The sequence below is a fragment of the Acomys russatus genome, chromosome 22 (genome assembly GCF_903995435.1).
Source record: "Acomys russatus chromosome 22, mAcoRus1.1, whole genome shotgun sequence".
NCBI classification, from domain to species: Eukaryota; Metazoa; Chordata; class Mammalia; order Rodentia; family Muridae; genus Acomys; species Acomys russatus.
Window position 1 is genome coordinate 9,422,854 of NC_067158.1, and position 25,145 is coordinate 9,447,998.

Below are 25,145 nucleotides of genomic sequence, written 5' to 3' on the forward strand. Positions count from 1 at the left end.
CCACCCCCACAGCCCACAGTTCAGTCCACTCTCTGAGGTGCCAGCTCCACCTTGCTCGCCCCTGCTCCTGCCATCCTTGTTGGAAGACCAGGCCAGCTCCACAACACAGCACTGGGTGTGAAGCCAGGCAACTCCATTCTGAACTAAAAACTGCACTCAGGGCAGAATGCAGTTAGGTGACACTAGATTTCTGTAACACATCTATAAAGCCATGGTGCTTCCTCAAATTGAAGGAAACCAAATGAGTCTTCCCAGCTTGAAGGACCCTCAGCCTATAAACAGCCCTGTTTCCAGAAGCAAGTTTGTAGGGGCCAATCACATATTCTAAAAGACATCGCACTGTGTTTATCTTGAAATTTAGTTTATACATTTTCAAATAAAATTTTTAGACAGCCAAACATGTTTTTGTCTCATGATCTCGGGGAGGCGGGGGGAGAACCACCAACCAACAAAGAATCTATTTACTAACTGGAATAGGAATGCCGTCTTATTAGGGTGGCATATGCCATTCACAGATCCATACAGAGAATGGACTGCTAGGCAGTGCTGATGGAGAAAGACACAGCTCCATACAATGAGGGATGGTGCTCCCGGGAGCGGTGCTCTTCATAAGGGTTTCCCAGTATTTGTACAGGACAGCAGTTTGTCTATAATATCAACTACTTTGGCTATTTAAGACGTTTGGGTTTTGTTTTTTCTTTAAAAAGCAACCCAACTTTGGTTAGTTGTTTCTTTCCAAAATAGTAAAACCAGACACTTCTTAAACAGAAGCCACAGCCTGTAGGTTTCTACCAACCGTTTAACGAGTATTTATTAGTGGCAGGTAGAAGATGCATTGCTTGTACACATACAATGGTCGTGCATTTCTAATCAGAATTAACTAATGGGGCCTGGAGAGAGAGCTCAGATGGTAAAGGCGCTTGCCACTCAAGTATGGAGACCAGAGTTCAACCCCCAGAACCCACATGAAAGCCGGAAGGCAAACCGATTCCTCAAAGTTGTCCTCTTACCCCACATGAATCTCCCCCCCCCTACACACACACCTTTAAAAAAAAAAAAAATCTAATAGGAAGACTGTGAAGGCTGGCATTATTCAGTGCCAGGCCATTCCCACTTACACTGAAGCTTGCCCTCTGGCATCCTTAGCACTGGAGTGATCTTTGGACCTAACAATCAGATACACCGCCCGCTGCCCCCCCCCCCCGCCCCCACCTCCTGCAACTAGTGTGCCCTCTGTAATATCCACAAGTGCTAAGTGTAGGAAATTCTCTAAGTACACTAAAGTTCACTCTTCTAAATACTGTGCTTACCGATTTTTCTGTAAATAATACTGGCTAAGTGGTCCTCATTTTGACAACAAGACTAAAATTAAAATAAACCTTATGCTTTGCCTGGGCGGAGGTGGCACATACCTTTGATACCAACACCCGGGAGGCAGAGGCAGGCGGATCTCCGAATTTGAGGCCAGCCTGGTCTACAAAGTGAGTTCCAGGGCAGGCAGGGCTACACAGAAAAACCCTGTCTCAAACCACCCCCCCCCAAAACAAAACAAAACACCAAAGCTCTCATACTTTTACTAGTGTTCTTTAATAAGAAACCACAGCAAAAGAAACCTGTAAAACTACTGTTGCAGCTTTTACCTTTCTTAGTTTCTAGACTGTAACATATTTTAAGTAAGGACACTCTTGAACTATGTAACAGCTTTTATATTACTAAGGGAGTGTTGTTTAAAATAGTGGCAGCCATAAGTATCAGCCATCACCCGTAAATTTAAGTGAGTTAAAAACAGAAAAACTGTACGTTGTTTACTATGTTCATTGTTAATAAATCAGTTTGAGTAAAATTTTATTTCTGCTCTTTAACTCGTTTAAAAAAGCAGTTACACAGGATAACTCAGCAAGGGGAGTGGAAAGATCTTCTAAATCCAAGTCAAAACTCTTTACCAGAAGCTGGTCTGAGCAGCTGCTACCTACAAGTCTGCAACACTTGGCTGACAACCACACAGTGGATGCTACAAAATATGAGTCCCCCTCCCCTACCTGTTGAAATAAAGTAAAGAACAGAGCCAGGTGGAGAGGGGGGAGGGGAAGCTACCAAGTCCATTTCATAAGATTTCTAATCTGAGAGCGTCCACGGTTGAATGTATTTTAATTTGGAGAGGAAAGACATTTTAAAGCACAGCTAACCTGAATGCAAACACTGGCTGGCCCGGAACTCACCGTGTAGACCAAGCTAGTCTTGAACTCCTACAGATCCACTATTGCTGGGATTAGAAATGTACCACACCCAGACCAGCTCTACATATTTTCACATTTAGAAACTTTTACTAAACGATCAGGAAAGTAAGGATCCACAATTATTCGTGCTCATGCCAGAGTGGGGAAGCAGTACCACCACCCTCAAATCAGGGGTGGAATGGAGAAGTCGCTTGCTAGGTGAGGTCAGCAACTCACCCAGCAACAGAACCCGGGGCGCTCCTGTGTGGAGGAGCCCCAGCCCACCCCACTCGGGTCAGTTAACAGAAATTACAAAAAGCAATTTTTGAAGAGTTAGGGCCTGGAAATTCCTACTGGTGACTGACTACAACTTTCAGGCTCTTTACACAGGGTCTGAACACTTCTTAACATATATTGGGAAATCAAAAGAATGTTTCAAGAACAAAGCTTGAAAACACGAAAACACTGACTTTCCCTTAAGGCCAGCTAGGGTTTGACTCATTCTACTCAAGTAAGAACTGCTGTTTCTGAGGATGACCGTCTTACCCTGGCGACTGCCCTTCTCCATTAAGTGCCTGTAAAACCGTCCTTCCACTCCTGAAACTACCTAGATGCAAGCAAAAAGTTATTAAAAAACAGACTGTCTCACCCCTCTCTTTGCAAACTTAACACTCAACTCTACTGACTGCTACTATGTCTGCTAAAGCTAAGACAATTTATGGTTAAGGGGAAAAAAATGAACAATTCAGTACTTTCTCTCGACGCAATGGTGCTGAAGGGTGCCCAGTGTCAATGGTACAAAGTCTACGGGTAGGGACAGCTGGCTCCCCTCAGCGCCGCCCGCCCCCCCCCCCGCCCCGTCATAGGCGGTTACCACCAAGATGACTTGTAGATTTCTAATTTAAAAACCAGGGAGGCGTCAAGTTTAATACACATTTAGATCCAAAATCAATTCACTTGGGCACGGAAGAAAAGAGGATGAAGAGAGCTGTTTTAAGGCAAAACCACCGGGAAAGTCTCAAAACACAATATAGCAAGTTAGATGCAAACCCAGATAGGGAACTCAAAAGTGAAGCAGTCTCCCTGCCAGCAAACCCTATTCTTAAAAAAAATAAAATAAAAAGAATAAAAAAGTCTCGCACGTCCTCAGCACCCCAACCACCACAGGGAGCACACACACCCCCAGTTGTGACGGCAACAGCTCCCCAGCCCCCGACGCCTGGCTCCCGCCCCGGGTGGGTCGTGACAGCCGGGGTCTCCAGGCGGCCGGCGTGTGCGCCCCAACCTGCCCCGCCCGGCCTTCCTCCGCCTTGGGCTCCCGCCTGGCCAGCCCAGCACCGCCCCCCGCCCGCCAGAGCCCAACCCCGGGGAGCCTTCAGCTGGGCCCGGAACTCACCACAGGCAGGTCCGCCCGGAGCTAACGCATCGGAGGGGTTTCCGCCCACCCCTCAAGCTATGCCCGCTCCATGCGGGGCACCCCGCCGCGGGGCTGACGGTGGCTGGGAGCGCGCGGCGAGGCCGGAGCTACGACTCCGGCGTCCTCTGCCTGAGCGTCGGGAACATTATACAATGGTGGAGGAGGCGGCGGGCGGCCGGGAGGAAGCAGGAGGCGGGCGGAGGGGACGCCCGGGCCGAGCGAGCTACGGCTCGTGCTCCAGCACTCGCCGTGCGAGAGTGACGTCCGCCCGCGAGCCTCCGGCGAGCTCCGGCCAGGCCCCGTAGGCCCCACCCCGCGCCCGGCCGGGCCCCGCCCTGCCGGCCCTGCCCCTGCAGCACAGGCCCCACCCTGCCCCCGCCCACCTCAGGCTGCAGGCCCCGCCCCATCCCTGCTCCACAGGTCCTGGTCCCCGAAGGCCCCGCCCCCAGTGGGTCCGGACCCGCCTCAACCTCACAGGCCCCGCCCCGGACCCGCCCCCCACGGGCGGTGCCATAAATGCAGATTTCCCGCACCGCGAAGGCTCAGGAAGGGGGCAGGCGGACGCCAAGCTTCTGCAGCCTCCTCTGTGGACGGAAGGGTGAAAGAGGAGAGGAAGAAAGGGGGACGCCCAAGCCACGGGGCCACTACTACCACTACGAACCACCACAAACCACCACACACTGGAAAACAGGCAGATGACGGAGCGAGTGGTGACAAAGGCAGTAGCGCTGGCACAGTCGGTAGAGGAGCGCGACCACAAATATGACAGGCATCCGAGCTATTCGGCCACTTGGGCCGGTTGGCGGGAGGGTAGGGTCCACCAGTGGCCCTTGGAGATGTCGGAATCGGGGGGGGGGGGGGAGGGGTCAACTCCATCTGGGGCTGGCTACCAAAAAAAGTTCCACAGAGCAGTCAAAGGACAGACCTGAGTTCCATCCTGTATGAAGCCCTAGCAGCCAACCTGAGGAAAACCAGGTTTGGAGAACAAGGGGAGCCAGAGGCGTGGTCCTCTGCCCCCAAGTTTCGCGCTGATAGCCTTCTCTTTTCCCTTAAAACAAACAAACAACAAAAACCACCTAATGTTTTTACGCAAACTTAGCAGGGGCCTTTCGATTGTCGTTAGTATGAGCGCATGTGTCTTAAGTGGTTCGAATTTCAGAGCACTAAGAGGCCAGGGACATCTCACTGGAACATTTATGGTTGCTTTTAAAACATACATTCTGCATAAAGATTAACAGAGGTAGTTCAGGCACCTTAAATTTTTGGCTGACACCCCAATCAATAATTTCTCCTCAGACCACTTTGCTGCTTAATGGTCCACGACACTAGTTGTATTTAAGGATAATAAAGCTTTAAGACCTAACATAAAGGTCTTAAACATCAAGGCAAATTTAGACCAACTCAAACTGTTCTGTAATGATTTGCTATCAATCAAGTTGAAGATCTTATCAAAATTAAACATGAGCTAGCACCAGGTGTAGGAGCCCTACACTAGGTAGGCAGAGGCAGGCAGATCTCTCAGTTCAAAGCCAGCCTGGTCTATACATAGTCAGCTCTAGGCCAGCCAGGACTGCAGAGTGAGAACCTGCCTCTAATAATTACAGTAATAATGTGGAATAAAAAAGGGAGGCAATGCCAGGTTTTATTAATAAGAGGGTTTTGTTGTTTGTTTTTAGCAAACCCCTGGCATTATCAAAATCTCATAGATAGGGCTCATGAGTTACCACCAATATTAAAAGGAACCTGTATGACTCTGGCAAGTCATCACAGTAGCATTTAAAAACTGGCACCACATGAAATATGCTCATGGCCCTATGAGGTCTTGCTCAGCTTATGCCTGGGTGGCATAACATTTTCAAACAGTTTTCTAGAGAGACAAGATAGTTTTCATTTCTAGAGCTCTGCATTTGGAGACAACAGGAACCAGTCACGGCTCCAGAGCCACCCACTCACTTAATACGTTCAGTGCTCACTTTAAGAAACAGCCATTGAAATAGAAGCTGCAATAATCTCTTCCTGTGATGTCTTTGTGGGAGGCCAGAGGTATTTAGCTCTGTTGAATTTAAAATGAATTAAAACTGTTATTCATGAATTGAAGTTAACAAAAAGACATGGGATTTTATAACACTTGGATATTTCCTAACAAATGGCTGCCCAAATACAGTGTGCCTGTACAAAAGGAAAAAAAAAAAAGCCAAAATGAAAGCGACATCTTCGTGTGTCCGTGAATGAGCACATGGTGGCCTGAAATCTGCTGTGTGTGAGTTTAGCACGTGCTTGAGTTCTGAGGAAAGCAGCCCAAGGTTGCTTCTGGGACGAGACACTGCCAGGTGTATCTTGAAGGCTTGATAGCATGTGTTACACTTTCACTTTTCCAACTTTTAAATTTGGTATGTTTGCCCGCTTAGTCCAAGTGTGAGATGTCAGCTTCCACAGCTGCCTGTGTGACCAAGCACAGGTACATCTGCTGCCTTCTTCTCCCCAGCTGGGCGCCATGTAGGCCGGCACAGCTGCTCCTGCCTAGTATTAGCGAAGACATTCCAAGGTAAAAGGATAATGTCTCCCCTGTACCTAAGAACAAACCCAAAAGCACATGTGAGTCATGATGTATCAGTAAGGGTGTATCTGTGAACCACCTGCGTGCCCTGGTTCCATGGAGGCTGCGAACCAAGCTGGAGTGCTCTGACCCGCGGTACCATCCCCTCCAGGCCCTCTTCGCTGAACTTCTGAAATGTACACGATGACTGAAGTGTTTGTGTGTTTTTGTTTTGTTTATTTGTTGTTTGTTTGTTTGTTTCTTGAGACAGGATCTCTAACATAGCCCTGCCAGTGCTGGAGCTATGTAGATCAGGCTGGCCTCAAATTCAGAAAGATGCCTCTCTGCCTCTGCTAGGATTAAAGGTGTGCACAACCATTCTGGGTCTGATTTGTTTTTGTTTTCGTTTTTTGAAGAAAAATATGAGTCACTTCTACAGAGTGATCAGGAAATGCTAAGTGGATTTAGAGTTTCCCCATCACCAGTTAGTTGGTCACAGTTAACTATCAGGAACACATCTGTTTGGGGAGAGGAGGAGAAGCATTCCTTTTCCTCAGCGCAGAACTGTGACAGCAAATTCTCGAACTGGTAAAAACATGAGCTCATCCAGAGAGGCCCTCCGCTCCCGGGCGGCTGAGCAGGGTCCCTGTTTCTCTGTTGTATTCTGTGACCTCGTGTCCTCCACGCTAGGACAGCACTGCACCGACTGACAGCACTTTTAGCACTTAATTAACATGGCCAAAGAAACAAAAGACAAGTCGGATATATGAACCACAGACCAAGGATTATTTCTTTATTTACTTGTATTTATGTATGTTGATGTGTGTGTAGCAGGGATGGGACCCCGGGGCTTGGGGCTCACTTCGGGTAAGCAGTTGACCACTAAGCTGAGAAACAAAGACAGGCCTCACAAACTTTACTCGGTTTTTCTTTTAACTTAATTCTAGTCTAGATCTGAAGCTCAAACACTGGCAAGCATCCATCCATCAGCATTCTTAGTCTTGCTTTTAAAGTCAAAAAGGACAAATGTCTCTGTTATTAAACCAGTGTATAGAATAAGCTGGGCTGGACAGTCTTTTCATGGAAAATGTGAGCTGTCCGCTGTAGACTTACCATAGTAACAGCAAACTTGGGACAGATTTTCAAAATAAAATTCTGGAAGTCACATCCCTCACATGGCCAGCAGGGAATTCATATGGGATGCAAAGGCTGGGGAATAGCAAATCCCACACCAACGGCACAAGGTTAGAGGCCCAAAAAACTAATCTACTCCTGCACACCTCATCCTGCCTCTGCTCCCTGGCAGGCCTTCCTCCTGTTCCTCCCTCACATCTCAATTTGCACAAGCAGCACTACAGTGCCAAAGTAAGGGTCTTCTTCCAAAAGTTACCGCGTTGTTATACACTGGATTGTAATGGCTACCTGTTGACTCTGTTTCTTAGCAATTAAACTTTATTATGCAACCCAACTAGCTTATACAAGAAGGAAAAAGGTTAAAGGGACAAAAGAGTGAACCTTCCGGTAGCCGTTCCACGGGACAGGTCCTTCGGTGTCTCTCTGGCCTGCGTGCTGGTCCAGCTCGTCCGCTGCCCCCGCACGCTCTCTCTGCAGCCGACTTTGTTATTCTCTCTTCCCCAACTCCTTCAGTCACGTGGGAAGGACCGGCTCCTTCTCCCAGTGAGGGTCCATTAGAAAGACAATAATCCAGGTGGGGTTCCCAGGTCTGCTTCCTGAATTCCAGACCCAGGATGGCTCCACTCAGTCTGTCACAAGGTATTCATGGGGTGCCCCAAGGGTAAAGCCCGCCAAGACTGCTCCCACCTGTGACAAAGCTTAATCCTTCCCACAGCTACCAGTTACAGTTCATAGGCATTTCATTTTTTAAATTAGAGACTTGGCCTTTATTTCCCCCACTAAAAATCTGACAGTACTAAATCCTAACATAGAACACAACCTTAAAGATAACACGTGAGGGAAAAAAACAACCCAAATGATCTCATTCTCAATATAGCACTGGCCCCACACATGGGTTCCTTATCACAGGGAGGAGTCTACAAATCACTTAATCCTTAGCAGCTAGTGCTCTTCTCAACATCTGGGCTCTACAGACGGGACCAGCCTCAGGTGAGAGGGAGAGCCGTGACAGTGAGTCCACAGATCTGCAACTCCATTACTGAGCTGCAATTAACTCATGACTTAAAATGTTAGCGTGAAGCCCACGTATGTGTGTATGCCATGGCCCACGTGTGGTGGTCAGAGGACCAACTTCTGGAAGTCTGTTTTCTCCTTTCGCCATGGGATCCTGGGATCAAACTCGGATGTCCCAGGCTTGCCAGGCAAACACACCAGTGCATGGAGCCATCTAGCCAGCCCAATCTGTGACCTTTGAGTCTTGATCTATTGCAGAGCATGGGCTCTGCTGAAACAAGCACTAGGTTATTTTGTCAGGCGGTTCTGGGTCTAGCTCCTCGGTCCCAGCACTGGGGAGGCAGACTCAGAGCCCTCTGCATCGCCGAGCCTGCTGCTGCACTTGGCAAAAGCAGTACCTTGGACTCAGGTTTCTGGCACTCTTTCTAGGAGCTACGAGTCTCTGAAATGGAAATTTCACTCTCGTTACACTTCTAGAGGAATTTTAGGGCTGAAAATGTGATGTAATGCTTTGTAAGTTGCTCAGCTTGTCTAGAAGAAAATAAAAGCAAGTCCACACTCAAGATTATAAATGGAAGTGGAAATATAAATAGTAAAAACGTGTCCCCTTCCGTAGGACACGCTCCTCAAACCTTTTACTGTCAGATGATGAGTCAGGCCATCTTCTGGTTTCAAAGTCTGGAGAAAGGCAGGACGTTTCGCAAGGCCTTTCACATGGACCCGTTTGCTTGTCTCCACAGCACACTCGTGAGCCACACCTAGAGCAGGCGCAGCTCTCCATGTCTCCCCAAGGAGGAGAGACACTCCGAAGGGCCCCGACACCGAACTCCTCAACAAACTGATACCAGGGACAGAGATGACCTCAAGACTGCCCAGCCTATCCTTCACTGGCGATCTCTGGAAGCCGGAAGGCACTGAACATCTTAAGAAGAAATGTGCGTTTTCCTCAGGAAGAGGAAAAGCCAGAGTTAGGGTGTGAGGGGGGACGGTATGTGCCAAAAACTGCATATCCCTTAGACCCAACCATAAACTAGGACACAGATAGAAATGATCCTTTCTTTTACCAAAAAATTCCAACCCTGCCTAGCCCTATTCTAACCTACAGAACAAACAACCCCAAGCAACAGGACAAAAAGGAAATAGTATCATCGTGCCTGCCAGCCTTTCACTCCCAATATGCTCATAAACCAGCCTTCCTGTCACTAGCCTCCAGGACAGCGTGTGGCCTAGGAAGTGGTCACTAAGTATGAACTTGGTAAGTACGAGAGGAATGAGTGGAGAAATTAAGGGGTTAATCCTTTATAAATATAAATATATTAACAAATAGGCTCTAATATTTTATACAGCTTAGTTTCAAACTTGTGCAGTTAAGTATTCCTGCTACCTCAGCCTCCCAGATAAGGAACTGCAGACCCATGCCACTATGATTGATTCTTGCTATGTCCCCATTGTGTGTGTGTGTGTGTGTGTGTGTGTGTGTGTGTGTAGAAGCAAAACACTAATGCAGCTTTTTGAACGTTCACTACCACAGATCACCAATAATACAACATTGTATTTATAACTACTTTTTAGCATCTCTGAACACTGGCACTTACAAGGTATACTTTGAAAGTTAACCTATACAGACTTTTTATTTGGGGATGACCTTACCAAGAAACACCAATCTACGGCTACCAAGTCCACCACTCTGTGCTTCCTTATGAAGACTTTCCTCCTCTGCTTACTCTAAGAAAGCGCCAAGTAAGTCACAAATACAAATACAGCATTTTGGGCTGGAGAGATGGCTTAATGGTTAACACCACTGGCAGCTCTTCCAGAGGACCTAAGTTCAAGTTTCAGCAACTACATGGTGGCTCACAATCATCGGTAACTCCAGTTCCAGGAGATCCGCCATCTTTTGGCCTTAGTAGACACCATGCATGCATGTGGTACACAAACATACGTGCAGACAAAACGTTCATCCACACAAAATGAAAATAAATAAACCTCAAAAAATACTAAACGCCAGCAACCAAACATGCTATAACAATTAGCAATCAATTTTAGGTCAGCCTGATCTACATAGTTCGGGAGTAGCCAGAGCTATATAGTCAGACCCCATCTCCAAAACAACAAAAAATTAGCAATCAATCTTATTTTTTTTAAATATTTTTTATTTTTAATTTTTATTTATGTGCATTGGTGTGAGGGTGTCAGATCTTCGAGTTACAGGCAGTTGTAAGCTACCATGTGGGTGCTGGGAATTGAACCTGGGACCTTTGGAAGAGCAGACAGTACTCTTAACCAATGAGCCAACTCTCCAGCCCAGCAATCAATCTTAATTGCAGAGAAAACTTGTCTAAATAATGACAGAAAAAAATATTTTGTCAATGCATTAGTCTAATGCCAGATGTCTCTCATGTTCCAAAATCGAGCACATTTTTATGGCTAGCTAGACTAAATCATAACTTCTTTAGAATATTTTTCACATCCATTGTAGTGACTATCTGGGATCATCTTCAAAGCACCTATGAACGCTGGCTGTGCTAGGGCACACCCACAGCCTCAGTCACTAGGAAGCATGATACAGGGCAGGACCGTGAGTTTAGGGTAGGCTGGGCAACACACAAAGATCCTGCGCCTCAACAGCAAATGAATGAAAACATACTTGTAAAAAAGAGACCTTAGAGAAAGAATGAGATGACGATTATATGATAAAATGACATATTCAAATAATTTTTGTTTATAAGATAAAATGATGTACTCAGGTAAATTTAAAATCATAGCTATAAGATGTCTACTTTGAGACGTTGACTGTTCAAGACTTCAGTGAAACTGTCTGTGGAAAAAAAAACACATGCGCAGGAAATATATGGCCCCTCCCATTTTTATGCCTTGTGGGAACGAACCCAGGTCTCCTGCACGCTAACTAGATGAGCCTCCCACCACTAAGCTACATCCTCAGCTCAGTACTATCTTTTCTTTAGTTGTAGATGTAGAATTGTTGTTTAAACAAGAACTAGGTGAGGGTGGTGACACAGGCCTTCAGCCAGTACATACACACATTAAGTCCAGAATTCCTTTTTAAAAATTATTTATTTTTATGTCATGTACATTGGTGTTTTAACTGCATGTATGTCTCTGTGAGGGTGTCAGATCTCCTGGAACAGGAGTTACAGACAGTTGTGAGCTGCCTTGTGGGTGCTGGGAATTGAGCCTGGGTCTGCTGGAAGAGCAGTAGTCAGTGCTCTTAACTGCTGAGCCAACTCTCCAGCCCAGGCCCATAATTCTTTGTCCCAGCACTTGGTAAGAGGAGCAATAGGAGTGTCTCCATAAGTCTGAGGCTAGCCAGCCTGGTCTGCATGGTAAATTTAGGCTGCTTTGAGCAATATAGAGACCCTTTCTCAAAAATAGCTACCACCAGAAAAAGAAAACAAACAATAACAATAAAATATCCTATTGCACAGGGCGCAGTGGTGCACACCTGTAATTCCAGCACTCGGGAGGTAGAGGTAGGCGGATCTCTGTGAGTTTGAGGCCAGCCTGGCCTACAAAGTGAGTTCAGGACAGGCAGGGCTACACAGGGAAACCCTGCCTTGAAAAACCAAAAAACCAAAAAACCACACACACAAAAAATCCTATTGCCAGAATGAAGGCGACTGTTTCAAAATTATCCATCATCTGGGCTTGGTAGCACACACCTGTAATCCCAGCGCTCTGGAGGCGTCAGGAGGCAATAGGAGGATCAGGAATTCAAGCCATCCTCAGCTATGAATTCAAGACCAGTTTGGGCTGGCTACATGAGACCCTGTCTCCAAATAAAATAAAAATAAATAGAAATTCTAGTCCTTTTAATTTATATATATGTAATATATATAATTATATATTATATTTGGAATTTCAGAAACACAAAAAATCAACTAGGGAGAAAGTAAAGCTTGTAGGTCGGACACCAGTACCACATTATGGTCGTTGAAAAGCCAGACAAGTTTTACATTATGTTTTACTTTTTTTTTTTTTTCCCGAGACAGGGTTTCTCTGTGTAGCCTTGGCCATCCTGGACTCACTTTGTAGACCAGGCTGGTCTTGAACTCACAGTGATCCGCCTGCCTCTGCCTCGCGAGTGCTGGGATTAAAGGCGTGCGCCACCACGCCCGGTTACATTATGTTTTAAATAGTGATCAAAACATTTAATCATGATAAGGAGAGCTTGTCTCAAAACTGTTTTTGTTTGTTTGTTTAGAAATCCTGCTTAGGTCATAAAAAAATTCCTTAAATGGGCAATTATCAGAAAAACTGTCTTTAGGAAGAAAAATAAAGTGCCAACAATCTAGAAACAACAATTCTAGAAAGAAGTTGATAGGCAAGTGGACGGCAGTAAATCCTGAGACCATCGGCTACTGCACCACTGTCCTAGCACGCTACACAGATTCGTGCTATCACCCTGCAATTGGTCACACAGCACATATATTCAGTCAGCCCAAAGAGTGCTAAGATTACATGCCACTTTTATAGAGGTGAGTAATGGATAGCCTGGCCAAGCCGAAAGCTTTGTTAAACTTTATATTTCACTCATTCTGTGTGGGGTGCTTGAATGTCACCATGTGCTTGTGGAGGCCACAGGAGAGTCTTGGAGAGTCACTTACTCAGCAAGGCTAATGTCAATGGGCATGCGTGCATGCGTGCAACCCCAGCATTGAGGAGAGTGAGGCAGGAGGACTGCCAGTTAGAGGCCAGTCTGGAAAAGTAGCATTTGTGAGACTAACATTGGCAAGTTCAACACCATTTCCATTTCTGTTTAATTTATTAAGAAATTAAGGCCAGGCCAGGTGGTGGTATACACTTTGGATCCCAGCACTTGGGAGGCAGAGGCAGGGAACTCTGAATGCGAAGTCAGCCTGGTTTACACACTGAATTCCAGGCCAGCCAGAGCTACACAGTGAGATCCTGTCTTTGTTTGTTAGTTGGGTTTGTGTGTGTGTGTGTGGGGGGGGGGTGTTGTTGTTCTTTGTTTGTGTTTTCTCCTGAGACAAGAGTTTCTCTCTGTGTATCCGTGGCTGTCCTGGAACTTGCTTTGTAGACCAAACCAGCCTTGAACTTACAAAGATCTACCTGCCTCTGCCTCCCAAAGTGCTGGGATTAACGGCATGAGCCACCATGGTCTGATGAGATCCTGTCTTTAAAAAAAAAAAAAAAAAAAAAAAAAAAGGAAATTAAAACCTAAATTACAAAGAAGATTAGAAAAATCTTTAATAATTAAATATTCATCCTTAATGCGCTGATTTGTTATATAACCTTAAAGTTGTTGGACATTGTACTTTCTGGTTTTAATGATGAAAATTAATAGCTCCGAGGATAACGATTCTAGAATTACTACTTTCATATTATAGCCCGAAATGAAAAGTTAAAAGAATAAATGCCTTTCCCAAGTTATCAGAAGAAAAGATCCCTACGCAGACCCATGCCAATTAATGGACCTTACCCCATATAAATGCTAATGCTCCCTTAAACCCATGAGGACGGTAAATGCAACACTAATTTAACCTCCCATTTCCAGCCTGAGGGTGGACTACAGTGGGAAGGGGCTGGCGGAATATTCGAGGCCCTGGTGTAATCTCTAGCACCAAACACTTAATTTTTTTCCCTCAATTTTGTGTAGGGATGTTGTGGCTCACCAAACAGGAAGCCTTGCCACCCGCTGCTCTGCAACTGGCTTCAGGGAAGAAGGCAGCAGGAGGTCACTGGATCCTCCCCATCTCAGCCACTGTTGGGCTCAGCTGGTGGCACTGCCCATCTCTCCACCACCACAGCTGCTTCCGGGTAGTGTGGCCTTCCATCAGGCCCTCAATTCCCACAGTGTTTACCGGAGGCTTTAAGCCAGCGGCACTGTTTCCTCCCCGCTTCCACTTTGGATGTAAAGTCAGCAACTACTTCCTGTTATCATTGGTGTTCCAGGTCTCAACTGTCCAGTCTCTGTAAAGTCCCTTCATTAATGTCTCCTTGGATGAGTCATCGATGGAGAACTCCAAAATGGAGGATTCTCAAAGCACAAACCAAAGAGAAAACAATCAATGGTTTGATTACATTGAAAGTTAAGCATCTGTTAAAAAAAATGTACTCTTAACGAGTTAAGGCAAGCTAAAGATAATAAATGAGGTCCACACACTCATCAAAAGTACTTAGAATCTATACAGAATTATTGGGGGGGGGGGTTCGAGACGGGGTTTCCCTGGGTAGCCTTGGCTGTCCTGGACTCACTTTGTAGACCAGACTGGCCTTGAACTCACAGGGATCTGCCTGCCTCTGTCTCCTGAGTGCTGGGATTAAATGCGTGTGCCACCACTGCCTGGCTGGGAATTCTTGAATTAGCTTTTTGTTTGTTTATTTGTTTTGTTGAGACAGGGTCTCTCCACATACCCCTGGCTGTCCTGGGACTTACCATGTAGACCACCTGGCCTCAAACTCACAGAGAACCACCTGTTTCTGCCCCCCTAGTGCTGGTCTTAAAAGGATTTAAAAAAAGAGAAAAGAAAAGAAAAGGAAAGGGAAATGGATAAAACAACATAAAATTTCTAATAAACATATGAAAGGTATCAACTCCAGTAAAATGAAAAGTCAAATTATAAAAATACGTATCATAGCTTTAAAAAACACCATAATCTGATAAATGAGTAAAAAAAGAAAAGAAAAAAAAAAAAAAAAAAAAAAAAAAAAGGAACTGAGGAGAAGGCTCAGAGGGTAAAGCAAAGACCTGTGTTCAGATCCCCTGTCTGTCTACAGCCGCAGCACAGGGAGCCCGTAGCCACGCAGTCCTAGATCCCTGGCCAGCTAGTCTAGATAAAACTGAGCTCTGGGTTCAGTGTGAGGACTTTTCTCAAGAAATAAGGAGGTGGGGGAGCACACTCCCTCAATCCCAGCCCTCGGGAGGCAGAGGCAGATGGATCTCTACGAGTTTGAGACCAGCCTAGTCTACACAGTGAATTCCATGACAGCCAGGCTACAAAGTGAGACCCTGTCTCAGAAGGAAAAGAAAAAAGTAAGGTAGAGGAACGAGGGAGGTGACTTGCTGGGTGAAGCGCCTGTGCCCGAGTGTGAGGAGCAGAGGTTGGGTCCTCAGCTGTGACAGTCACCTATAACTCAGCACTGGAAAAGGAGGCCAGGACAGGGACTCTGCAGGGTGAGCTGGCTAGCTAGACCAGCTAGACTGGAAAGCTCTGAGTCGGGTGAGAGGCCCTGTCTCAATGGACAAGCTAGAAAGGGATCAAGCACGACAGTGAGCATCAACTGCAGGTCTCCACATGTGCCCACCCACGAACATACACACATAGCTGCATACCAAATAGGCGTGCGCCTACAAATAAATAAATACAGCAGAGATGTGCCAAACTGATGAACTGCCAAGATCAATGGGGATCCTAAAGTAACCGGAAGTTCTAAAGGAGAAGGCTGTCCAACAGGGCGCGTGGCTAGCTGTGTTGGGGTGTATTTCTTGATTGCTGGCTAAGGTCTCCCATGCCAGAGCTTGGAGCTTCCTCCCAAATTATGAAGGCCATTTGCTTGCCTCCTCAAAACTCCAAAGAACTTATTTAGCACACTGAATTGATTGATTAACTAATTAATTTATTTATTGGTCCTAGGGTTGAACTAAGGGTCATATAAATGCTAGGCAAGCACTTTAGGGTTGGCTGTACCTCTGATGCCTACTATCTTTTAAATTTTAGAATGCATAGAGTCTTGTTCTGTTGTCCAGACTGCCCTCAAATTTGAAATCCTCTAGTCTCAGGCTCTAGAGTGCCTGGGATTACAGTTACACCATGGCATCCAATTTCTTGTTTTTAAACGAAAACTAGCTACCCCCCCCCAACACCCCAAAATATCTTTCCGAGAGATGTTCAGGTGGCCACCAGCTGCAATACCAGACTCTGGCTCCTTCGGGGTGCACGCTGACACCCGATCTTGACGGCTGTGTGTGTCGTGTTGTCGTGGTGCAGAGCCGTGTGACTCGTTTTTCAAAGAGACTGTCTTGAAACCAGCCTGCGTTTTAAGTACACACTTCTCTGCAAGCTAGCAGGCATTCTGAAGCTAGGTGGTTCTAAATAAAGAACTCTAGTCAACAACAGGAAATAACTCCCACAGAAAAAAGGGGCAGAATACAAACTCTCACCAACTCTTGCACACAGTTCACAACAGCCTTTTGTTCGTCGCACATTAGGCCTGAAATCGCTACTTTGCAGAGCTTGTAGAGGCCTTTGAAGAGCGGAGACAATTCTTATTCTCTTGCTGGTGTCCTTGCATTTTTTTTTTCCCTCGGAGGAAGTGAACTTATAAAAATTTCTGTGAAACAGCAGCCCAGAAAGCAATGCAGTGTCCTGTCCTAATGCTGCTTTTATCTTAATGGGGCTTCGCCAAAAAAAAAAAAAAAAAATTTTTTTTTCTTTTTGCTTAAAAATTCACTTCTCACCAGGCATGATGGTACACACTTTGTGCTGGCTAATTTTATCAACTTCACACAAGCAAGAGTCACCTGAATAGAAGAAACCTCGACTGAAAATATGCCTCCATAAGATTGGGCAAGACCAGGCTGCAGGCAAGCCTGTAGGGCATGTTCTTAATTAGTGATTGATGGGGAAGGGCCCAGCCCACTGCGGGGGGCGGGGTGCCATCTCTGGGCTGGGGGTCTTGGGTTCTAGAAGAGAGAGGCTGATCAAGCCCTGAGGAAGGAAGCCACTAAGCAGCACCCTCCCCGGCCTCTGCACCAGCTCCCGCCTCTAGGTTCCTGACCTGTTTGAGTTCCTGGCTTCCTCCAATGACGGACTAGGATGTGGAAGTGTTAGCCAAATAAGGCCTTTTCGCCCAACAACCAACCAGCCAACAATACCCCTGTTTCCCACACAGACAGACAGACAGACAGACAGACACACACACACACACACACACACACACACACACACACACACACACGATACTGGCGTGTAGACCAATAGAAGGCTGTGGGGAGTCAGGAAGACATTTTCCATAGGAGAAAGGTAAGAGGCAATTAAATCTGTAAGTATTCCTAAGCCTGACAGAGTGATCTTAGAATTTATTTAGAACCAACAGATGAGGGAGAAATATCTATTTCTCAGCCACATAGCTCTGGCTGGCCTGAAATTTATTGTGTAGACCAGGCTTGCACTTAACTCACAGAGCTCCACCTGCCTCTGCCTCTGGAGTGCTGGGATTACAGGCAGCGTACACTAGCATACCTGTTTTGAAAATAGCTTAAAATAATTTTTTTGATTGATTTATTTTTTTTATGTGTGTGTATGAGTTTTTGGCCTGCATATGCATGTCTGTGGCATCCCATGTTCATGCCTGGTACCCAGAGAGACCAGAAGAAGGCATCACCCCCCTAGAACTGGAGTGACCAGTGGCTGTGAGCCACCACGGGGGTGCTGGGAATAGAACCCAAGACCTCTGCAAGAGCAGCAAATGCTCTCTTAACTGCTGAGTCATCTCTCCAGCTCCTTAAAAAAAAAAAAAAAAAAAAAAAAAAAAAAAAAAAAATTTTTTTTTTTGAAAAGGAGTCCAAATCAGATTTTAAAACTACAATAATTAAGGGTTGAGTTCTAGCATTTCAAGAAGAGGAGGAGGAGGAGGAGGAGGAAGAGGAAGAAGAAGAAGAAGAAGAAAAAGAAGAAGAAGAAGAAGAAGAAGAAGAAGAAGAAGAAGAAGAAGAAGAAGAAGAAGAATCTGTATTGAATACTTGAAACAGTCCTGTCAACTACAGAGGCTGAGCATTTTCAGGAAGGTGTTACTGATGGCGCGCGCTCTGTGGCCATGGGAGGAAGCTGACCCTGATCTTTCCACTCCACACAGGAAACAACGCGTCAGAGATGAAATAACACTAAAAAAAAAAAATCATAAGCACAAACCAGGTGCGATGGCCCACAGCTGCAATCCCAGCACTCAGGAGGCAGAGGCAGGTGGGTCGCTGTGAGTTCAAGGCCAGCCTGAGCTCAGGATAGGCAAGGCTACAAAGAGAAACCAAGTCGCGAAAAAGAAAAGCAACAAAAATAAATAAGAAATTACAAACTAGGAATTGTATTTGCAATGCAGACCACAAAGACTAGCTTTTCGATTCTACAAACTAGTTAGGAAAACATCAGCACTAAGTTAGAAAAACATTGAACTCAGGTTGCCATTAGAAGAACGAGCCAAGGACAGAAGCTAACGGATAACATGAAAGTACAAATGCACCTAATAAAAGCCACACAAATCTAAGAGAAACAGAATTTCCATGTACCAAGCTGGCCGGGGCTGTTTTTAACTGGTGAGTGTAAAGCGGACAGGGTTATCTCATGGCTACTGACGGGATATGATCGATTTAACCTCAGGCAGAATAGGGCTTTGGTCACATGTATCAAGAACCTTTTAAAATGTTTGTATCTGTAATGCAGGCATTTCACTTCTAGCAATTCGTCCTACTCAATTAATCAGAGCTCTGCGTATACTCAACAAATCTGTATTTAATGCCCACGCTTTGTCCTAGTCATAGAAGTCAGGGACATGAGAAACATAGAATAAAGAAAGCTAAATAGGACACTTGAGTCAGGACGTGCTGGAAGTGAGGGTGTGTGTATACAGGCCGAGCAACTCTCAGGCAGGCGGCTTTGAAGAGAGCACACAGCAAATGCAGGCAGGCCTTGTGGACAGGAGGATATGGAGGTAGAGTGAGGGGTGTTGGGTTTGCTTACTATGGGTGGGGGAGGGGCTCGGAGGAGCAGGGCAGTTGGTGGAGAACCTTATAAGTCACTGCAGCAACTGCCTTTTACCCCAAGTCACATGGGAAGCAATTCTTGCAACAACCCGTCACCTAACCATGTGTTTTCAATATAGGGGCTGGTGATCCTATGACACAAACTTACTCTCTTTAGTTCTGGAGGTCAGAAGTCTAAAATCGAGGTGCTAAGAAGGATGTGTTCCTTCTGTTTCCTTGTCTTTGTTAACTTTGAGGGGCTGCCTGCAATCCTGGGCTCCTGTCTACTTCCTTGCAGCTTAAAAGCACATAACTCCAACCCCTATTTGTCATCCATTTCCTCTGCCTTCTCCTTATAAGTACCTCATGACTGCAAGTGCACACACAGATAATCCATAGCAGTCCCCCATCTCAACAACTGTACCCTAATCCCATTGACTGAGTCCCGTTCTCCAGGTACAGTAACACAGGGAACATTACTCCAACCGTCACCAGCCAATCATGGGACCATTGGCTCTTAGGTCTAAGGCATCGGTTGCTAGGCTTTCTGTAACATGTGGGATGGAGACCACACAGTAAACCACTGGCCATAAAAGCTTCACTCCCGGCGAGAGCAGAGGTGGACAATAGAAAAACGCAGAGGAGGGCTGGAGAGATGGCTCAGAGGTTGAGAGTGCTGACTGCTCTTCCAGAGGTCCTGAGTTCAATTCCCAGCACCCACATGGTGGCTCATAACCATCTATAATGTGATCTGCTGCCCTCTTCTGGCCTGCAGGTGTACATACAGGCAGAGCATGGCATACATAGTAATAAATACATTGTAAAAAAATAAAAATAAATTAAAAAAAAAAAAGAAAGAAAGAAAGAAAGAAAAGAAAAATGCAGAGGAAGGTCTGGGCAAGCAATGATCTTTTCCTGTATCCTGCCCAGGCCCATGGAATTCGGACATTCAGGTATAGGTGCCAGGCAAATATGGGTGGGCAGACCTCCCTAGGAGATTTGTAACCTCTAAGGTTCAACTAGGTCTTAAGTGTTTGTATCTGAAAAATATAATAATAAATGTCCCACCAATCTCTCAGAATCATGAGAAATCAAGTAATGTATGCAGAAGCATTTTACAAAGGCGATGGATCACTGTTGAACATTAAAGGAAACTGAGGCAGAAAGGGAATGGTGGTGGTACACGGAACAGTTCCTTCTGAGACTCCAGTTTTTCAGACCTTACGAAGCAAGCACAACTATACTCCTGAGACAGCAGCGCATTGCAATGCCCCATGCACCACTTCACACACACAAGATGCACTCCCTGCCCTGTCACTCTGAATTCCCTCCCCCCCTCTCTTCTCTCTCTCTCTCTCTCTCTCTCTCTCTCTCTCTCTCTCTCTCTCTCTCTCCTATACAGTCTTCTGCCTGCTTGTACACCTGTACACCAGAAGAGGGCACCAGATCTCATTATAGATGGTTGTGAGCCACCATGTGGTTGCTGGGAATTGAACTCAGGACCTTTGGAAGAACAGCCAGTGCTCTTAACCTCTGAGCCATCTCTCCAGCCTCTCTTTTGGTTTTTTGACACAAGGTTTCTCTGTGTAGCCTTGAGTGTCCTGAAACTCACTCCATAGACCAGGCTGGCCTCAAACTCACAGCAATCCACCTGCCTGTACCTCCCGAGTGTTGGGATCAAAGGTGTGCTCCTCTACCACCCAGCTTTAATTTTTCAATATACTTGTCTTAAAGATTATAAATGGAAGTTTAAAAGGGAGTATGAAATAGGCAAGAAAGTAAAAACAAGAAGGACCTATTTATTTACTTACGGTATTTTGCTTTTTGTTTTAAAATTTTTTTTGTTTGTTTGTTTGTTTTTGGTTTTGCTTTTGCTTTTGAGACAGGGTTTCTCTGTGTAGCCTTGGCTGTCCTGGACTTGCTTTGTAGACCAGGCTGGCCTTCAACTCACAGTGATCCACCTGCCTCTGCCTCCCGAGTGCTGGGATTAAAGGCGTGAGCCACCATGCCCAGCGTTTTAAATTTATTTATTTATTTTATGTATGAGTGCTCTATCTGCATGTGCGTCTGCAGGCCAGAAGGGGGCATCAGATTCCAGTATCAATAGCTGTGAGCCACCATGTGGTTGCTAGGAATTGAACTCAGGACCTCTGGAAGAGCAGACAGTGCTCTTATGCGCTGAGCCATCTCTCCAGCCCCTTATTTAGCTTTTTTGAGGCAATGTTTCTCTGTGTAGCCCTGGCTGAACTGGAACTCACTCTGTAGACTAGGCTGGCCTCAAACTCAGACATCCACCTGCCTCTGCCTGAGTGCTGGCACTAAAGGTGCCACCACCACCACCACCACCAGGCTAAGGAAGATTTTTGAAACACTGATAACAGTGACTTTTTAAAAATGTGCTGACTTGCGATGGTTTAACACTAGTATTTCAACAGGATACCTCGGCACTCTAATGATTCCCAGTCATGAAGAAAGGAAACACCCGCGCTGCCTCTGGACAGAACACTGACCATGACAGTGCACGCATAAAGAGAAATTTTCATACGACCTCCTTGTGTTGTGTTAAGCAAGCCTGACAAAGTGAGATAACTATAGAACTTACTATAGAACTCAAGGGTACAGAACGCTAGCGTGCTATATAAATCTACGCATGCTCTGCTGATGCAAAACAAACTCCCCAGCACCCTAAGTACTCAAGAACTCTGCACTGTTCAGGAAGCCCCTGTGATGCTGTCGTCTCTACGGATGAGGACGGTGACGGTCCACCTGCTGCTGTGGAAAATACGATAGTGATGGCCACATCTTTAAAACTGGTGACTACTTTCCCCATTGCATGGCATGCACAGGCTGCAGAGCACAGTCTTGAAGAGCCAGCTATTACTCCACTGTCTACTTAGGGGAACTAGGGCCCACTCTGGGCAGCAGAGCTCACACTGGAAATTTGCATTACTTTGGTTAAATGTCAAATGAAGGCTCTTTGCCAAAGCACATTTCTAAAAACAGACGCAGAGGAACTGTGTGTGGTGATCTGTCTGTCTACCTATCTAGCAGCATGAATCACAAAACCCTTAACATACCGTTTTTCAAAATATAGCCTGTCTTTTTCTTTTTAGTATGCCCACACACCAGCTAGTTTCTATAAACAGCTTCAGCTTAGAGTGAAATTTTACAACTGAGTCTTAGACACTTACGTAGCAAGCTTGAAGTTGGTTTTAGCTAGGGAAAGCATCAGCTGTAGACAGAAAGTCCCAACTGTCCGGATCTCACAAGCCATTTGTGCTACATGGGAGCTGCAGGTAGCTCGGTGCTTATTTTACTGTTATTTCTATTTCCAAAGGATTGCTACTCTGCCCTCATGCTGTTCCTTCCAGCCCACGTACGCTGATGACACACGCAGAGCCTAAAACGCCAGGATGAGCCATCGGGTGGGGCATGAAACAGCTCTGCCGAACGTTTGCTCACACCCCTCTGTCCCCACCATGCAATGGGTACTGCGTGACTCCACAGGCAGCCACCCCAATCCACCCTCCCATCCCAGACAGCATTAACGACACCTTCAGCACGCGTCGACTTCGTGACTGGGTCAACAGAAGGGCTTCACTGAGTCTGGACACTGTTATGCCACTGCACTTTGGTCCTTTTGTAAGGAAACCAGATGGAGCATTTCTTGTTTTGTTGTCGTTTTCTGAGACAGGGTTTCTTTGTGTAGTCTTGGCTGTGCTGGACTTGCTTTGTACCCCAGGCTGGCCTCGAACTCAGAGTCCTGGGGTTACAGGCGTGTGCCAACACGCCTGGCTCCACACAGAGCATTTTGAGATGATTGATAATGAAGTGTAATTTAGAGCAAGCTCTAGCCAATATATTTGACGTTTCTAAGAACACTGACTTTGAAGACATGAGCTTCGAGTTCCAGCATGACCCTCACTGGCCTTCACCGCCTCATCTGTAAAAGAGGGGTAGAGGCTAGTTTGGCGGCACACTCGGGGGGCTCAGGGGACCATGCTTCTAAAAGGAGGCAGAGGGTAGGAGCCTCGGCCAGAGCCTGAGAGGTTTGTGCTGCTGAGAGGACCATGGGATTGGTTCTGTGTGGAGAACGGCCAGCAATGGCCACAGCTACCGCTAGTGATCTCAACGCACTGTCCACTGGGTTCCCACTATGCTGGTGGTCTCTGGTGTTGGAAAACCCTGCCCGCCCCCAGCATGCCTAGTCAGCACTGTACTGTGACAGAGCTGACATAAGAGCCTCTGACAATGCTGAGGTGCCTTAGAGGGGAGATGTAGCTCCCATCCCGGTATTAGAGCAGGCTGGAGACAGGGAAAGCCACTTTTACTGACAAGCAGTCAAAATGCCCTCTGCCACTGCGATTCAATATTAAGCCAATCGCACTACTTTTGTCTAACAATATCTGAACGCACTAATGTAGTTATGTGCATAATGTATACAAAGTGATATAATTATGAGGTCCTAGGCAAAGCTTAGCCTAGATTGTCTCACAAATCACCAAGAGAGAAGGTTAACGGTCTCAACCGATTTGCTGCTGTTGCTTTGGCTGAGTTTGCAGCGGTTGGTTGTTTTCGGATAAGGCCTCACAGTACATCTCACTACCTGTGTTATGAATTTGAATTCCTGACCCACTTTCCCGCATCCTCTACATGCTGGGACTTCAGGCATGCGCCTCCATGTCCAGCTACACGCTGAACTGCTCATTAACAAAAGTGTCTTTTTGCTTTAATTATTCTCCAAAAGAAAAACACAACAAAGACTAGGAAGGGTCAGCTACTTTCTTCAAAGGCATTTAAAATGCAAGAGCCAGGTGGTTAATCGCAGAGGCAGAGGCAGAGGCAGGCAGATCTCTGAGTTCAAGGCCAGTCTGGTCTGTAAAGCCAGTTCCAGGACAGCCAGAGCTGTCAAACAAACAAACAAAATCAAGTAACAGGAACTTGGCAAGTAAGCCCTGAGAAACAGAACGCATACAAAAACCCATGAAGAGCCGGGCGGTGGTGGCGCACGCCTTTAATCCCAGCACTCAGGAGGCAGAGGCAGGCGGATCACTGTGAGTTCGAGGCCAGCCTGGTCTACAAAGTGAGTCCAGGACACCCAAGGATACACAGAGAAACCATCTCTCGAAAAACAAAACAAAACAAACAAAAAACACAAAGAGCTTTAAGCCCTGCCTGGAGTAGACACCCATCTTCCTTTAGAGGGTCCCTTTATGGCGGTGCTAGTCACAGACATGGACTCCCTGGCCCAGGGAGGAGAGGCCAGTGGGCTTCAGTGGTACATGGACGGACAATCATCAGTTTAAATGATCCAGTTCATTTACTTCTCGTTATAAGGCTAAGGACTGGAAAACGGTTAAAAGGTGCATCCGCCTGTACTTCGTGCCCCCAGAAGGCTGCTATGCATGAGACATTTTATCTACATTCTAGGTGAGAATGAAGTTGGATATGCTGTCTTTTTGAAAAATATATATTTATTTATTTATTAGTATGTATACAGTAATCTGTCTGTACATATACCTGCAGGCCAGAAGAGGGCATCAGATCACATTATAGATGGTTGTGATTCACCATGTGGTTGCTGGGAATTGAACTCAGGATCTCTGGAAGAGCAGACAGTGCTCTTAACCTCTGAGCCATCTCTCCAGCTCTAGATATGTTGTCTTTTATGAGGCTTTGTGCTTTTATTTTAAAAATATATAACACATATTATTTTTATATATTACATAAAGTATAAATTTATATGTTTATATTATGTTGTAAATATAAATATGTATTGTTTTATAGTTATGTGTTATACACACACACACTCGCACACACACACTCGCACACACACATATATATACACACAAACACCCTCCAACTCATACCTCTTAGGGCTGAACAGCATGAATGTAGACAGCTTGGCTTCCTTTTAAATGCAGAGAAGGCCGTGATACAGATCAGTGGTAGAGGTCAGGATTAACACACATGGGGCTCTGGGTTCAATCCCCTGCACCATTAAACAAGAACAAACAAACAACACAAAGGGAGAACTTGGGAAAGAGATACACACAGATAACAGAATTTGTAGAAACTGGTTGCTTAAATTTATGGTTTCACTGAGGAGGA

The 25,145-nt window shown here is 45.9% G+C and overlaps 1 protein-coding gene across 2 annotated transcripts in view; it reads right to left on the bottom strand.

Moving 5' to 3' along the window:
* Sertad2 (SERTA domain containing 2) overlaps window positions 1-25,145 on the bottom strand; it is a 108,370-nt gene that overhangs the window by 16,133 nt on the left and 67,092 nt on the right. The window contains exon 1 of one of the 2 annotated variants that reach the window (XM_051165353.1): window positions 3,613-3,913. The exons of the other annotated variant lie outside the window; for it this stretch is intronic. The gene's annotated coding sequence lies outside the window, so the exon portion shown is untranslated. Of the gene's footprint in view, window positions 1-3,612; window positions 3,914-25,145 lie in introns of those variants that run through there. 2 annotated transcript variants of the gene reach the window in all.